Consider the following 18821-nt stretch of genomic DNA (forward strand, 5'->3'; position numbering starts at 1 on the left):
AAATACATCCATTTGGGTAGGATGAAAAGCAATGATTGGCTACCTTTGATCTTCCAGCTCCCTATCCTCATGTGGCCATTGTTGGGATGCAGGATTATAGACAAACCCTATGAGGCATCTATAGAAGAAGCCAGATGGGCCAGACTAGAAAAGATGAAGGGATTTTATTGGAATTTGGCTTTAGGAGGGACAGGTTAGGGAACTATTGGTGACATGTGAATTAGTGCCCGAATCAGAAACTTTCCTCTTGCTGGAGGATCAACAAGACACTAAGTTGGAGGGCATGATGAGTTGAGATATTAGCTCCTTTATTCCTAGAACTCATAAGTTTTTGTCATGTTTTAACTTGTATAATGGGATGGTAGTGATGTATTAGTATTTGACTTATGCATTTCAGATGTTAACTGAACCCATTAAATCATGTTTTGTCTTTGCCAGTTATTCATGTAGCTATGTTATTTGTTCCTGTTGCCATATAGATTGTCATGGGCGATATCATGTGTGAAATGAATAAGTGTTATGATTAATTAAAATAGATATGTATATGCTTGTATGTTCTCTCTTTTCAATTGCAGGAATAAATGAGACGTTGTGGAGAAGGTTGTCATGTCACGTTGAGAAGGTAGCTTGAGTTATTCAAGGGGCGACTAAAAGTTCAAATCAGCAAAGAGGATAATGGGCATTAGAAACGGAAAAGGAGTAGTAGGGTGCGCAAGACTCATTTATGTCTGACTTTAGTGAGCATCAATCTTGTAATATCACCATGCTATATTATTGGTTGTGGTTTGGTGTAGATCCACGTTTTCAGTGGCTTAACTCTGACTGTTCTCCTTCATGAATGTTATCCGCCTCTTCTCTTCGGCATGATCTTAATTATAGGAAGTTGTTGTAATTTTCTTTTAAATAATTGTTCCCATCTCTTCTCTGAGGTTAGAAAGAAAGAGAGGGAAAAAGAGAAGAAGATTCAGAAATAGAGTTGTAGAGTGTTTTAGTTTTCTTTCATTCAGAATGATGTATCAACTTTTGAAAAACAATGAATAAAGTTATGTTATTTTGAGGACTTAGAGTTATTTTGGAATCCTGGATACACTCATCGAAGGGAGCCCACTTGGTGAGTGATCTTGTGCCTTTGTTAAATTTAGTTTTCCTTTTCTACCGCAATGGACGTCCTAGCATTGACTGTTCCTGTAGCCACTGGAATAGATCCATTGACTGTTCCTGTAGCCAAATCACACCGAGTAATTCTTGTTTGACAGCTTTGGGCCTAGTTAACATTTCTTTAAGTGAGTTTTATGTTAATGCAGAGTTTTCCTGTAGCTATCAGTTGTTTTAATTCTTGCTTGCTTGTCCCAAATAGATTTTAGTAGCTACAATAATGCAGGATAACTATCGCAGAAACTTAGTGCATATATAATGCAGCCCCATTTCAAGTAATACATCCCTAGGTTGACAATCAAATGAACTTCAGTTATGGAGATAGTAACTTCATAGAGTGAATGTCCAAACTTCAGGTTGAGACTTTAACTATAGTTATTATTCCTATTGGTAGAGCAAACAATAAACATGATAACACATTTACCACCATGATCTAATGCATATTAAATTCTAGCATTATTTATCCTTTCCATGCATATATGATCATCTACTATTCTTAATATGAATATATCCATCTACTATGCAGGCATTAGTCAATCCCTTTTAAGTTCATTTTAAAACACCAATACTAAATATTCCTAGTCCCATACAAGAATGCCAAATGCATAACGATAAATCCTAAACCATTGTTTCCATTAATGAATCAATTTCCATAGTACATATGATACATCATTATGTCCACTTCTAAACCATCTACTACACAATATATGATTACATCAAGAAGCATTTCTCCCAATTACAAATACAATTACATCAAGAATCCATTAGATACATATGCCATATAAATCATGTACATCAATCTGCTACTAGTATCCATCCATAGCTGAGAAGACAAGAGATCCACAACCATGCAGAAAAATCCAACGAGGAGCGTCCCAATGGAAGAAGGCATCAAACCACTTGACCATGTGGAACCAAAGGAACCACCCCCCGTGCTAGGAGATGACACAAAATCCCATTCACACTCTAGATCTAGACTGACACCTAACAACCAAAGGATAACACAATACCAACACAAAGGGATAAAAAACATAAAAGCTCCAATCATAAATCCTCCAAAGGCAACACATCAAAACATGACTCAAGACACTAGGACCTACATGTAGGGAAAATAGTGTCATCACATGCGACAAATGGGAACCTGGGCGCCTGTCCTGGCCATCCTAGATGCACATGCAGAGCCATCTGATCCTTAATGGGGTAAGGGAGATTATCTTACTTGTTTTTCCAAGGCCTTCCCAATCCTATCCCGGTTCACCACCACTAGGCAAGGCAAAGGGGCTACAATCCATTTCTTATCTTATTAAAATGGACTATGCTACCCAACCCAAGTATTATTATATTAAGTTATCACCTGATTACAAATCAAACTTCCAATGAGAAATCCGACGGTCTAGACCCTAGGTAACCTAGTTGTCTACCCCCTTGCAATCCCAGTCACTCACTTGGAAGCCCACTCTCCCCTAGCATGCACCTAGACCTCAGGGAAACATCAAAGCAATACAAAACATAAAATATCTCAACATGTCCATGGGCTTGCAACGACAATACAAGACTTGGTAAACCAAGGTATCAAATTAACCAACAACATCCCATGCAACATGGATACCAACACATTTGACTACAACCAAGGAGTCTGGTTATAAGGTAACCTCATAAATAAGCCAAATGATTAAATCAACCAATAATCAATCAATAAATAAGCCAAATGATAACTCAAAGCTCTATATTGAGTAAAAGCTCTGTTGTTCAAAGGCTCTTTATTGAACTCGTTGGATTTCCCTTGAAGATATAGATGCATATGACGCAAGAAGGCTCTGTGTGAGATAAAAATTTGTCTATTGAGATAGAAAAATTTCCCTCTTTTGATAAAATCCTTTGAACTCAATGGTCTTTTCTTCAAATTGATATGTTGATGAAGGTTCTTCTTTCTCAAGATTTGAATGATGGTCATGTAATTTGATATCTTGTTTGCCCTTTGTTTGATGTTTCTTTGTTAGTCAAATGTTTGATGGAAAATTGTGTTGGATGAATACTTGGTATTAATTGGTTTTGAATTTCTTTGACAAGAAAACAAAGCAAGCACACAAACACAATAATTTTGTCTCAAAAGGCACAAACAGGTGTGGGTCTAAATCAACCCAATCTTTGAACTTTTTGACCCCTTTTTCAATGTTTTTGCATGTTTTTCCAAAAGCCTGAAGTTGGCTCAATTTATCACTGGTCTGACACAAAATGAAGACACTTCAAACACACTTTATCCCTAAGGTCAAATGGCCAGTTGCAATAATTTCAGCCATCTTGATATTTCTTCAACTTTGGTACTACATACCTTATGAATCTCGTCGTAGCAGGTAAGGATGTGATATACTAAGTATTGTGTGAGCATAACAAATAGATGATCCCTATGATGGGAGAGTCACCACTTTTATCAAGCTACAAGTAGCCTTTCAAAAAGTCATATTTCTACTCAAGGAAATATGTATGGTGAGTATCTTGGGAGCAAAACCATCTATGCTCTTGCACTGAACTTCTCACAAATATTCTCAATCAATAGAACAGGTGGGTTTCTATATAAAAAGGTGTCTAGTAATGTTTGATGTTTTTGGACATAAGTTCATTCTGCAGTGACTCACTTAAGAGCCTTGTAACTTGTGGTGGGGCCCATATGTCCTTTCGGCAAGTTACACTTTAGGAACAACTATACCCAAGACTACAAATTTCGCTCACACCTGATTTCTATAGTGGCTCAAAGGATTTACCGTGCGAGGTCGTTCCCAAGAGTGATGTGTCTCTTGGCAGGCCTCTCTTAAAAAAAAAAAACTTTGAGTGTTACTAACACATTTCTCTTGCACCTAGGACCACGAATGCCAAGGGAGAGGATACTGTGTGTTAGAAGTAGGACCACTCGACAAACTTTGCACAAATGTGTCAATCACCAAAAACACTTGTTCTTTTTAACCAAGTTATAGCAATGTGAACTAACTATTTGGAGATGTTGCTCCAACAAAAATGGTGTTCTTTTTAACTTCAAGGCAAAATATTATGTAATCTAGGAACTTGAAATCCTAGTCAACTGAATTTAAAACACATTTTGCTTTGAAGTAAATCGCTTTGAAACTTGAAGGGACAAATGGTTTGTTCTTTTTAAACTTGCCCAAACGAAATGTTGATTGTGAATTTTAGTTTGATGCAAGAAAATAAAAGTTGTTTTGTCTTGTTTTAAGCCCAAGATACGATGATCCCTAACTTGCAAAAAGAAATTTTGTTGGGTTTGAGTTTGTGGTTCTTTTAACTTGACAAGTGAGGTTCTTTTTATAAGCCCAAACAAAATATGTGATTCATTTTATACCCCAAAAGGAAATATAAAGTTTATTTAAGCTAAAATAGAAAGTGAATCCATTTTAAGCCAACTTTGAAAAGAGTAAAAATATAAATTTACTTCCTAATCTAATTTAAAAACCTGCACAAAAGACAAACAATTAGTACAAAAAATGAAAAATGAAGTTTTGGTGAGCTTCCACAAGCCTAGATTTTGATTTTTTGGTTACAAAAAGGTTTTTTACAACTCTCTATTACAATAGCACTACTCTGTGTGAAAACATAAGCGCTATTTAACACGAAAGCGCTGAATAAGAGACAAAAGTGCTAAAAATAAGTACAAAAATGCTATAAAAAGGACATAAGCGCTAAAAGACTCAGTCAAACAGAATAAATTATGTCAAACAAAGAGGGAAAAAGCGCTAAAACTAGACACAATAGCTCTATTTAATGGTCAATGGTGGTATAAGAAGGACGATAGCACTAGTTGGAAGACAATAGTGCTATTATGTGAACAATAGCGTTAAATCACCAACTTTCGAAGGCGCTAGAGCGTGAGCAATGGTGCTAAAGCGCGACTTGTGTATCAATTAAAACAAGCAAAAAAGTTAGTAGTTTCAAAAATTGGATCAGAAGGTTGTGTGTTCGATTCACATCGGGTTCAACAAATGATGCTCTACAAAAAGGATATGTTAGGGGACACAAAACACACAAGAAACAATCCAAGTGTTAGCGTTAGAAATAACAAATCAAAAACTATCCTAAGCAAGCATATCAAGAGAGACACAAAACACAAAATAGAAAGTTTAACTAAACTAAGAAATGCAATAAAAAATCTCCAAATGCCCTCCACCATGTTTGTAGCTACTCCTCCCTTGTTCCTCTCCTCTCCAAGTTCCAAATGTGTGTATCTCTCAGTAGCTTTTTGCACTATTCTGGATGTCTTATGGAGATTCAAGATTGAAATGATTATGAAATGCCAATGCAAGTGTAAACTAAATATGAGATGTTATTTAATTAGCTAGTGTTAATTTTAGCCAAAAGACAATATGGATTCTTATGCTAAAATGCTCTCTAAAATTCACTATAACTTAGATGCATACAAGATTTCAAGATGTGGATTATGAAGAAATGAGCTCTATTTATAGGTAAAATGGGGCAATGGAGTGTTGAGATTGAGTAATCTCAACAAGGGTCACGATCGATGGGTTTATGATCCATGTGAGGGCTTCCAACCCAATCCCAAGATGACAAATGTCAACATCAGATGGGTTGAGGGGAGAGGGAAGAAGCATTAAATGCTTGACATGACTTGAAGGTTAACTACGGAGGTAAGGTTAATGTTAATTTGAATGAATAAAGCCATTATCCATTAAATAATGCCTTTATCCAATGGATAAACTCTTGTGCAAGAGTTAGTGAGGATAACCATGGTCAAAGCAATAAATGCTTGAAGATACCCATGAGTCAAATGGGGGTTGAGTTAGAGAGAAAGTCTCTAACCACGTGGATGAGTTGAGTTAACCATAAATGGTTATGTAAGAGCCATTAATGGTCATGTAAGAGCCATTATTGGTTTGGAAGACTTTAGGGGTTAGCTTGTTGAACACATAAAGCATTAAATGTTTTTCAAAGACTTTGGAGGCTTTGAGAAGTGACTTCAAGTTGCTTAGGAATGTGACAATATTTAGGGGATGGGATTAAGCTAATTAGGAATGATTAGAAGAATTCAGAAAGTGGTTAGAAGAGTCTAGAAGGGGATTTAGGATTGCAAGTGGGTTTGGTGGGTGAGGGAAAATAGAATTTTAATTAAAATAAAATTAATTTATTTCAATTGTGGTTGCAACTTGCATTTGTAGGAGAATGCAAGTGGGGGGAATTTGTTTAGTGATTTAAATAAATATCTATTTATTTATTTAAAAGAGGAAAGGGGGTTAAATTAAATAAATATGATTTATTCATTTAATTAATTGTGAATTTGGTTTAATGAATTAATTTAAATAAATTGGATAAATTATTTAATTAATAGGATAAGGGTTTGAGGATGAATTAATTAAATATTAATTTAATTAACTATTGGCTAGTGGATTTAATAATCAAATAAATAGTAAATATTCATTTAATTAAATGGACATAATTTATGTGACTACAATATGAATCAAACCACAAACTATACAATAAATTAATTTTTTCCCAATCTACCCGAGAACAATCTTTCTGAGCATACATGGAGCAAGCAATTTTTCTTTGAAAATAAAATGCATAGGGAGAAATTCTTCCAACCTAGAATGTAGAAGTTATGGCAAGCAATCTGATGAAGAGCAATTCAACAATCCTCAAGCAAAAGAAATCCTAAGCCAAAGTCGAATGTGCAAAAATCCTTCCCGGAAGACAACCTAAGTGAACGCACAGGAAACCAATTAAATAGAAAATCAAACCCAAAACCATTGCAAAATGTTGGCCAATCAAAATATTCCCAAATATGATATAATCCACCTACCATACCATGTATTATATTTTATTTCCCCAAAGCAATATAACCAATAGTAATAAAGGGTAGGTAAGTAATATATACTATTTCTATTTACCCAAGTAACAGGAAACATAAGTAATTTATTTAAACCCAAATGAAATAACAATCAACCAAGCCTAATAAAATAAACCAAGGGCTATTAATAAATCAAAAGCCACCAATAAGGTATAAATCATAATTAAATAAAAGCTCCAATAATTAAATAATCAAAGGTATATAAATAAATACCCACAAATAATCAAATAAATAATAATCATGCTATAACACTTATATATTTATATCAGCTATTTATTTAATTTATTATTATAACTATATTAATCCATCAATTTAATTTATCATTATTAAACTATATAAATTAATTTAATCAATTAATTAATAATTAAGCCAATCAATAATCACAACACTGCACAAAGCAATCCAACATAGGATAACCCAAGGAATCACTAGACACTACACAACAACTCACACCAAGAAACTAAACTGACAAGGGTGATCAATTTAAACCTAGAGTATAGAATGGGCTTTCATGTCATCTTCGATCAACTTGCCATTGGGATAAGACACACTCAGACCTGTGAAGCCAGGTGGAGTCGATGTCAGGTACCTACAAACCTATCATCACCAACATGTATACAACAACATATACGATAATATATCATGAAATAAACAAACAAATGAAAGGAAAACACAACATCATATCATGCTCACGAATGAGTGATATGACATTGTCCCTTATCACGAACGTAGTAGAAGACACTCACAATCAATCAAGCACTATCATAGTCATCATCATCATAAGATATGGTTAGTACATGATATAATTTCATCAATTTAACATAGGGCAAATATGAAACACACATAGGAATGAGCACACATATCAATTGTCAAGAGTAATCCATCATCACAATAGTCTAAAAATGTCATCATCCACAAGTAATCATGATGTCAAGCACAATATAATATGTCTAATATCCATAGAGAAGCATTTAAAACATAGATAATTCCATAAACATCTAGTCAAAGCATCACAAAATAGTCTAAGCTATGCCAATATAATCTGTCGATGCATAAAAAGGAAAGACAAAATATGGAGGGGCACTACACTAATGAATTTATGGCCAAGGCTATTGATACTAAGAAAGCTAGGTTAAAAGATGTTGCAATTTTTCTGGTAGCCGTGAGTGTTTTTAAATGCCCAGCTAGAAATTTTTTGGATGAATGGTTTAAAAATGTTTGGGTTAAAAAACTAAGGTTTCATATCTCGTTTTGTAGAATGATACAAAAGGTCTATTTGTCATTTTTTTCAAAGACGCCAAATCTTAGGTGGCGATTGTGCACAGACAGTTTTGGTCGGTTGGAAATCACACCTTTAGGGCCCTTAACTAGTCCCACGATGTTGTGCATGATGAAATTATTGCACTATCTTGCCCTAGATGGATAGAAATTAAATATCTTCCTTCGATTATGTGGAATTTCATTACATAGATTCTTGAACCTATTGGGAGGGTTATTAGGGTCAATAATTCTCAGTCCCTTGTACCTCATTTGGATGCTCGAGTTCTTGTTTTAGTTAACCTAGGGTGAGACTTTCCCAGATTTATTCAATTTGATGTTGATAATAGTCCCATAACCTGTCTTATTGAGACCCTTGGTGGGATCAACACATGTTTTATATGTAGATGTGAGGGGTATATTAGGAGAAACTACCCTATTTTAACCTCTTGAAAACCTAATGTTGCCTCCAGTAATGCGGATAAAGTTCATTCTATGGTTAATAATGGAGATAAGGATCCCTCTCTGTTTGAGAATGGCCAAAACAGTCAATTTCCCACTAATGGAAAAAATGGATTCTATCAAAGAGGTTGTTAAGGATGCAGTTTCAAACCTGGTTAGTGAGATTCTGATGCGTAATAGCTTTGATAAATTTGGGGCTTTCACTATTGACGCCCCTCTGCACTCGGCTGTTCTGAGGCTATAGGTCAATTTGGGGGGTCTCAAAAGGACTCTGACCAATTTGTGGTGCCTAAAAAGGAGGAAGAATGCCCAATAGTTGGCTATGGAAAAGATTAAAGACTCCATTAGGAATAATTTAGGTAGCTCTCATGTTGTCCCCCCTAGGATTGGCTCTTGCTCTGTGCCCATGGATGATGAATCTCATGTTACCCCACCTGAGATTAGGGTGTCCAATGATAAAATGAATTCTATGGTTAAAACCATTATTAAGGGGCTTGAGGATAAAGATTGAGGCAACATAAATTGGTTGGGTTAGGGGAGAGGATATCCCCCTTGGAGACTATAGATGCCCTAGAGGTATCCAATAATTTTGATATTCTTTCAAAGATGCAATCTGAGAACTCTATTTCTATTAAGGAATCTAAGGATTTGTGTTCTCGAGGGGTAGATCATTCCCCCCCAACCCCCTAGAATATTGTTTTCCTTGAGCCTGATTCCTCTAATCATCAGAAATTGTTTGATAAAGATAATGCTTATTTCTATATCATTAATGTTGACCCATCAATTAAAGCCTCTACCCCTGATAAGGCTCTCATCCATGTTGTAGCGACTTATGTTGCTTCTGAGTTGAGTAATTGTGAGGGTACCCTTGAGGATATCTATTTTGAGTTTGGTATGGAGGCAGAGCTGAATTCCACCAACTCGTTCACTAGTAGGGGACAAGACTTTGAGCCTAATAATCATGAGGATAATTATCTCGATGATGGTGAAACTCTTATGCCTGTTGGTAAGGGCAAAATCATTTGAGCTAGGCATAAAAGAGGGAGGCCTAAAGGCTCTAAAGGTAAAATATCCTCCCTCCCCCAAAAAATTGATTCTATGGCAAAATTACCCAAGTGTTTCAGCAACTTTATGGCTGCCAAGGAATCAAAATAGATATTATGTTGATAGTGATTAAGTAATCTCATGGAACATTAAGTAACTTGAATCTCCTAATAGAAAAAATGTGGTAAAAAGGTTTCTCAATTAGCATAGGGATGCATACAAGTATTGCTTCAAGAAGTAAAAGCAATTAAGTTTACTCTAGAAGTGAACCTGAAGTTTATCTAGAAAGATGCATGTCAAATTGCCACCAATCATGAGAGAGGAAAGGATGGTGCTATCTTTCTTATTAATAGAAAATGGAAGGATTTGATCCTAGATTTTGGCACCTCGCCATGTAATAGAGCTGTCTGGGCTACTATTAATTTTTGTAACAGAAAGATTGGGGTTTTCTCTATCTATGCATCCAATGACTATAGAGAAAGAACAGAGACATGGTAGTGGCTCTGCTCCCTTCCATATATTCCCTGGATTCTTGGAGGTGACTATAATATGATTAAATATTCAAAATATAAGTTGGGGGGTATGAAGATGGACTAGAAGGGGGGAGAGTGTTGGCAATTGACACTCATTCGATGATTTATGGTGGTTTCCAATGACTGATTTTTGGTTTAGGGTTGTCATTGATGGCAACTCTTCATGGAGATTTGTTCTGATGGTTGTGATTCTTCCTATCCGGAAGTAGGTGTTAACCGGTAGCGTGCTAACTAGTATTTCAGGAAGAACAAAACCTTTTTGGGTCTGGATGCTTTCCGGTGATTGTGGTGCATTGAATCATGTTCTTGTTGATTGGACCGACTTAGATAGATCATTTTATCATCATTTTGGTGATCCACATTTATCTTTTTGGATCTGGTCAAGTCAACATGTATCTACATGTTACACCTTCAGGCCGACATGATGCATGACCTATTTTTGGGTGTCGATATATAAGTTTGATGTGGGTGATCTTTTTGGTGAAGGATGTGAATGTATGAAAGCAAGAGGTGACCGAGAATCGGTTTTGGCACAGTTTCACATGCGCATTCTTGATCTGGTAGTTGAATGAGACAATGTATAGGGAAGAATAGAGCAGAACAAAGAAGGTGATCCGATCAGTGTTTTTGCACTTAACCAGAACTCATCCAAGCATAGTAGATGCTATTTCAGAGTTCATGCATTGTAATTCATCACTGTAACATATGTGTAAGTTAGTGAGACTTCCCTGAGGGTTTGAGCCTTCCGGGTTATTGTAATTAAGCAATGAGCTCTAGGCAATGTGCCTGAATGCCTATGAATTCCCTATTTGTAATATTGTTTTGATACTAGCCATAGTGGAATAATATTGTGGGTTCAAATCCCACTGTGGTTTTTCCCATTTGGGTTTCCACGTAAAAAATATCAGTGTTATGATCTTGTGGTTGTTTGTTATTTGGTTCTGCATTTCAGTTTTAAGTGTATGCTTGGTTAAAAGTTAAGTTTGAAAATTTGCTAACCGGTAGATCATTGATCCCCCCCCCCCTCTCAGTGATCCCTGATTCCAACAGAGAGAAGTTGCACTGGATTAGAATGAAGAATAAAATGAGACTCTTTGATCCATTGGAAGGTCTAAAGAAGGAGTATGACGGGATATGGTTTACTTGGTGTAACTTCCAAAGAGGTCATTAGAGAATCTATTGTAGGTTGGATATATTTTATGCCAATAAGTACTCTTTTTCTTTTATGCAAGACAATATGGTGTCTCTGTGAAAGTTTTCCCATACATTTTATCGAACCATCACCCAATTGTATCCCATATCTGTTTGAAGGGCAAGTCCTCTGTTAAAAATATGGAGGAGAAATTCATTCTGAACTCCAAACTCTTGGAAGATCAAGATGTTATCACTATTGTATATATGATAAGACAAATTAATAGATGATACAATGGTCCAAGCTCAAACATTATAAGATGGAACCAAAATGTAAGTTGTTGGAAATGTTTTCTTAAAACTATTGGGAGGAAGAAAGAAAAGGATAACAAGAAATTGGAAAAATATCTTATGGATAATCTGTAGATTATGGAGGCTCTGGCCCAAAATTATTCATTTAATCTTAGTTCTACCTAGACTATGGCACAATCTAGGAATCTTTTGAGGAACATACAACAAAACAAAATTAAAGGAGCCAAAATCAGGGCTAGAATAAAATGGCTGCAAGAAGGTGACACGAGATCTAAATTCTTTTTTAATAAGCTAAAGTAGAAGGAATATAGAGAAAAGATAGACAAAATTTGGGTTGAAGGGAAAGATATCATGGATGATGAGGAGATTAAATATGAGTTCTTGCAATCTGTTTACCTCAGAAGATAACCCCTCTTGTGTCATAGCTAGGGATGAATGTAAGAGACTAATTCCAAGCTTAAAATCTCTTCTAAAGATGCTTTTTCTCTCAAGGAACCCATCTCCATTAAGGAGATCAGGAGAGTCATTTGTACTCTGAATAATGATAGGCCCCTGGCCCAGATAGCCTTCCCATTGAATTCTACAAGGCTAATATTGACTGCATTAGTGAAGATCTACATTTAGTGTATAAGGAAGAAGTAGATAAGGGTTCTCTTGGGCCTGAAACTAATAAAGGGACTATTAAACTACTTCCTAAAGAGGGCGATAAATATTTAATCAGGAATTGGAGGGTTGTTACTCTCCTTAATGTTTCCTACAATATTCTTGCCAAGATTTTGGCCCTCAGACTTGTGGATATTCTCCCTAGCTTTATATGTTCTACACAGATTGGGTTCATCAAGGGTAGGTACATCCTTGAGAACCTTATTACAAGCTAGGAAGCTATGAGTTAGGCCAAGAGTACCAATAAAAATGTGGCTATGTTCCTCTTGGATTTTGAGAAGGCCTATGACCGTGTGGAGAGGGGTATCCATATGATGATGTTAGAAACCTTCAGATTCACCAAAGAGTTCTATCATCTAGTTCAAGTCTTGTTTAGGGATGCTTCTTCTCAGTTGGAAATCAATGGGACTACTATTAAAAAATTTAAGCTAGAAAGATCCATAAGACAAGGATGCACGCTGACACCCAAATTATTTGTCATTTCCTATGATGCAATGTTTTACCTGCTAAGGGATGTTATGCTTTCATCGAGAGTTGGAGAAACCAGTCTTTTGAATAAGGCTAACTTATTAATAATTTAGTTTGCTGATGATACTACCTTATTTGTTGAGTTAAATGAGAAGAGAATGGAGTCTCTGATGACTAAGATCAGTTTTTTTGGTGAAACCTTTGGAGCCATAATCTCCCAATCCAAGTCTATATTCTTGGGTTGGATGGAGACCCCCCCTAACTGGCTAAGTAAGTATGGTTATCAATGGGGAAGACCCTCTAAGAAAGTTAGATATCTAGGTATCCCTTTCTCTATTTGTCCTTGTTTGAAAGAAACGCGGCTTTGGATCAAGGGAACGTTGGAGACCAAATTAGGAAAATGGGACAAGCATTATTTATCTCTCGCGGGAAGAATTCAAGTTTGCCAAAAGATTCTTTCATCATATAGATTTTACTATGCGTTCATTTGGATGTTTAGAAATTACTAGATTAATGATATCTAGAAAAACATTAGGAACTTTTTTTGGTTAGATGGGAGAGGAAACAAAAACAGGTTGTCTGTTAAATGGGGTTGGTGTTGTTTGGATAAAAGGTTGGCGGGATAGGGTTGAAGGACATCAAAATTCAAGGTATTTCTCTTTCTTGAATGGATATTTCATGCACTGGAAGGAGATAAACCTTGGAAGATTCTTATTAGAAACAATATTAGGATGGTTGTACCTAGGCAATTCAAATCTTGGAAGACTCTCCCTTTTAGTGACCTAGTTTCTAGGAACTTCCCTGTCTCCACAGTAGGCTCTTCTATGTTTAAAGAAATATGGAAGGTGTGGGAATTTGTTAGGTCATGGGTCTCTAATTGTAGGGTTAGCAGTTGTTTATGGTGAAAATGGATAACAACAATAGTGAAAGACTAAATGAATTCAACCACAAAACCCTAGCCTAACAACAACAAAGATCCACCATAACATATGAAGATTACCTAAGACAATGCAAATCAAATGAAATCACAGAGATTATACCATCACATGTCCAATAGGGTTTGGATCTTCATTCTTCCTATCTCCATTGATCTTTCTTGATATATTTGCTCTCAGATTTTATGTGCACAAGAGCTCAACAAAGAACGGAAATGTGGTTGCAAGTAGGATTGCATATGAAAGTGCAAAGGCATAGTGTAGTCGAGTCGTAAGCGGGGGTTGATAATGAAGGAAGCATCTCCTTATATAGAAGGCACTATAAGAAATGGAGGGATAAGATTGAGAGGTGTAAAAGATAAATGGTCGGCTATGATTAGAGGGTAGGTAGAGAAAATAAGAAAATAATGAGAGAGTAGGTAGTGTATGAATTAAGAGATGAATGACATGTGTCATAGGTAGAAAAGGTTAATGAATTAATTAAATAAATAAAGATTTATTTAATTAATAGAAGAAGTGGGATTAATTAAATAAATAAAAATATTTATTTAATTAATGAAAGGGATAATTTAAATAAATAAATGTATTTATTGAAATTAGAAATAAGGCTAGAAGAGGATAAATGAATTAATTAAATAAATAAAGATTTATTTAATTAATAGAAGAATTAGGATAAAATAATTAAATAAATAAAATATTTATTTAATTAGACTGGACAATTTTAGGTGTCTACATTTTGCCCCTCTTTAAGACAATGCAGCTTGTCGCGTTGTTTCAAAGAAGATAATATGAACTGATACAAAGTTGCCCCAAGATGGGAATGATATGCCCCCTCGAGAGATTGGATGAAAATGTCTGAAAAGATCACAAACAATCTCTCAATAAGAAAGAAAGGCTAGAATGGACTGATCGGATAGGATGGAGTGACAGAGTCACGGGATAAAGAAGACTGACTAGGGCTAGGGCTAGGGCTAGGGCAGTCTATAAGATAGATCATGAGGGGAAAACATCCTCATTGTCATCCACACATCTAAGAGATTAGATTGCAGAGAGAGAATAGAACAACAACAATCAGCAGCGATGGCATTGGTGCATAGATTCGATCGTGTTTGTCAATTTCAGAGGCCAGCAAATGCAGGAGAGCCGGTGAGTACCACAAAACCTCATACTTTTTCGCATAAAATATTGTCATAAATGCATGTTAGGTAGTACAATAAATGCACTCTCGGATAATGTCAAAAAATGTCAAAAATGTGTAGGCGCGTCTGTGTTGGTGCTAGGTGCATCTAGGTTGGCTAGGTGCGTCTACGTTGGTGCCAGGCGTGTCTATGCTGGGAAAAGCGTCTATGCCAGATGCGAGCACGTCTGCGTTGTGCAGGCACGTTTGTGTTGTGTGGGCACGTTTGTACAGAGCATAGGCATGTTTGTGCAGAGCAGACGTGTTTGTGCAGTCTTTAAGCGCGTTTATGTCATGAAGGCGCATTTATGTCTTCAAGTTCAAATCGGCAGTTTTGTGATGAACATACACTGTCGATTGGATAAGTTGCTGAGAGGATACACTCAAACAGGTCCTCTAGGGAAGACTAGGATAGATCGAGACACTTTGTGATGAACAGTGAGTACCAAGACATAGTACTTTGTGATGAACAGGGAGTACTAAAATATGAGCAGCACTTTGTGATGAACAGGGAGTGCAAAACACGTAGTACTTTGTGATGAACAGTGAGTACCACTAGGATAAAAAGCAACATTTTGTGATGAACAGGGAATGCCACTAGGATAGAAGCAACACTTTGTGATGAATAGTGAGTGTCACTAGGATAGAAGCAACACTTTGTGATGAACAGTGAGTGTCACTAGGATAGAAGCAACACTATGATGAACAGGGAATGCCACTTTGACTGACATGATTAATTTTCTTGACTGCAGGAGTACCTACCTATGCTGGAGTCATGGGAGAGATTCCCATCGACTCAGAGGTTACGACCAGAGCTGACATTTGAGGATAGAGCCACGATTGAGGTTATGGGTTTGCGATTCATTCTATATGTGCCTGAGTTTTGGGTGAACATGGGATTGTTGACTGCACTTGCTGAGAGATGGTGCTCTGAGACATGCACGTTCCATTTACCGATGGGTAAGATGATAGTCACCCTAGAGGATGTTTATAGGATACTGAGGATACCAATCAATGGGGAGTTGATACCCTATTATTGAGATGGAGACAGGGATGCCCTAAGACGAGTGTTTCAGGATCCAGGACTAGAGATGAGGGCTGAACATGTGGTTTGGGATACCATGACATAGATAGGATTAGCACTACCAGCAGTATTGGCAGGAGTGATCAGTGTGTTCCTCTGTCTGGATAGGGCGACACGAGGATTGGTTGTGTAGCCATATGTATTTTGACATCATTGTATCATGACACTTATGATTATATATATATGAGATTCGTCCTTGCAGCAACTATATGCATGTGTACCTATGTGATGCATGTTTCATGATGTATGCTTATGATATGGATGCAAATATGTATATGATGCAATGCAATATTTTTGTCCTTTTATATTTTTAATATGTTATGCATGATGTAAATGTGAATGTATGAAATGCAGATGAATATGATAATGTAAATGATTATTTACATGATGAAAATGATTATTTACATGATGAAAATGATTATTTACATGATGAAAATGTAAAATGTGCTAACATGTGTTGTGTGCAGGATGTGATGCAATTGTGATATCTATATGTATGTATGAAATCCTTATATGTGGTAATGTAGGTGAAACTACATGAGATGCAAATGTTTTTGGTGTGTCATTATACTCAGTCATGTGATAGAAGGCTACACGGACTCAAGAAGGATGATGGAGGTCAATCAAGAAAGGGGGATGGAAGATAGAAGATATGAAAGTGAAAGAGCTTCTTGTGCATTATCATCATTGAGCTTTATTATGGCAAGTAGGTTATGACAATCAAGGCATATGTTTGACCCAGAAAGTCATTGTACCTGTTTGCATGGAGATAAGATAGTTGCAAACAAGGAATGCCCCAATTCATACTAGACTCTCAGTGTCCTCATATCCTTGGACAAGTCATAGCATTACTAAGAGACAATCCACAGACAACAAAGAAAAATAGGTGACGATACCCCATCCTTGCCTTTCTAGTCAAAGACATCCTGGAGATAGAATCTCTAGTCAGAGACATCCTGGAAAAGCTAAAAGACATGTCACCAAAAGATAAAATCAAAATAACACCTAGACTCGACACCATCCACTGTAGTCCTCAAGTTTAGTGTCTCTTGTCACTTGTATAAGTCTTATTTGATTGTGGTCACAATGTTTACTTTGACAAAAGGATAGATAGCACTGAACCATAATATTGTCTGAGTCTGTTGAAATATTTGATTTGTTGAAGTTCATTGTTGCCGCTATTGTGTCTCATCTAAAACTGATTGAATCCATGAAATTGATACTTTATTGCGGAGAAGACAAAAGTTTATTGCGGATTGTGCATGGATAGACTGAAGAAAATTTAGAAGAAACTGTACTCCTCGGAATGTGTGATGTTTGTAGTTCCACACGCATCACTAGACGTAGGATTTGCCTTAGCCACAGATAGGAGCTGATTTATTATGGATGGAAAGGGGTGAAAAGGAATGTTTATTATGAATGGCTAACCAATCTTAGGTAGATCAATAACAAGCCATGATGGGATTGGGTAAGTTTATTGTGGATGAATAGGTTGTGAGTGTGTGCAAAGTGAAAGGATGAAATGGAATCCTGAAGGAGGGAGGAGCAATGTCTCTACACATGGCGCTGGTGACCCAGTTTTCACCATGGTACTTGCCCAGGGTGCCACCGAAGTGGTTTTCACTGTTGGACGAAATGTTTTTCTTTACTTTTTTATTTTTTTATTTTTATTTTTATTTTTTTTTGTATTTTTGTATTTTTTGTATTTTTTATTTTTTTTGTATTTTTTTGAATTAGGATACTCTGAAGAGCTCTGTGAAAAGAAGTGAAAGCAGGATAGCATGATGGAGACTTAGGATCAACAAGTGTTCTTTTTGACTTAAAATTTTAGAACTTTTGCCCCCAGTTATTTTGATATTAGGGGAGATAAACTCTTGTTCTTTTTGCTTCCTAGGAGTTTTATCCTTGACTTTGATTTTTGCAGAGTCCAATAGATTTTGATTTTGATTTGGACTAAAGGACTTTTCTTTATTTTTGACTTTTAGATTTTTCTTTTCAAGCTTGATTTTTGATCCCCAATGAGTAAGGGATTTTGTAATTCTTGTTGATCCAAGTCTGGAAGTGGAGTGGAAATGGAATGAGTGGATAAAATGGTAAGGCTATATGAGTTCTCAAGAGGGCTGGCAATATGCTCAATAAATTCTTCTTTGGAACCACTCTTAGGACTATTGATATCAAAAGATGCTTGCACTACTAGAGGAGATTTGCATTCAAACTTAGTAGCCACAACACTAGGTGGTTCACACCCAATTCCTTGGCATTGCAAATTGTTTGTAGGTTGTTCCTGTCGACTGAATATCTTAGGAGATAGTGGGAGTTGATCAACATGAAAGATATACTCACCACATCCCATGTCTTTAAACTTGAACTTTTCTTTGATCTCTGCTTGTTTTGATGTAAAAGCTTTCAAGGATTCTAGATCCACATATGCCGATGAAGGAATAGCCTCTCGATTGGCTGGAATTGTTATTTCTGATCTAGGTCTCAGATTGTTGAAATATATGAATGGATTTGGGTTAGCTTTTCTGGTCACTTCAACTCCATTGTGTGGGAACTTGATACATCGATGACATGTAGATGGGACTGTGCTCATCTCATGAATCCATGGACATCCTAGCAATATGTTGTATGTGAGATCGAGGTCTAGGACTTGGCAAACCACATCCTTTGTAACTGGCCCAGCTTTGAGAGGCAAGGTGATTGTGCCTTTAGATGAACGTTCTTCATCATA

Source organism: Cryptomeria japonica, chromosome 5 (assembly GCF_030272615.1).
Source record: "Cryptomeria japonica chromosome 5, Sugi_1.0, whole genome shotgun sequence".
Lineage (NCBI taxonomy): Eukaryota > Viridiplantae > Streptophyta > Pinopsida > Cupressales > Cupressaceae > Cryptomeria > Cryptomeria japonica.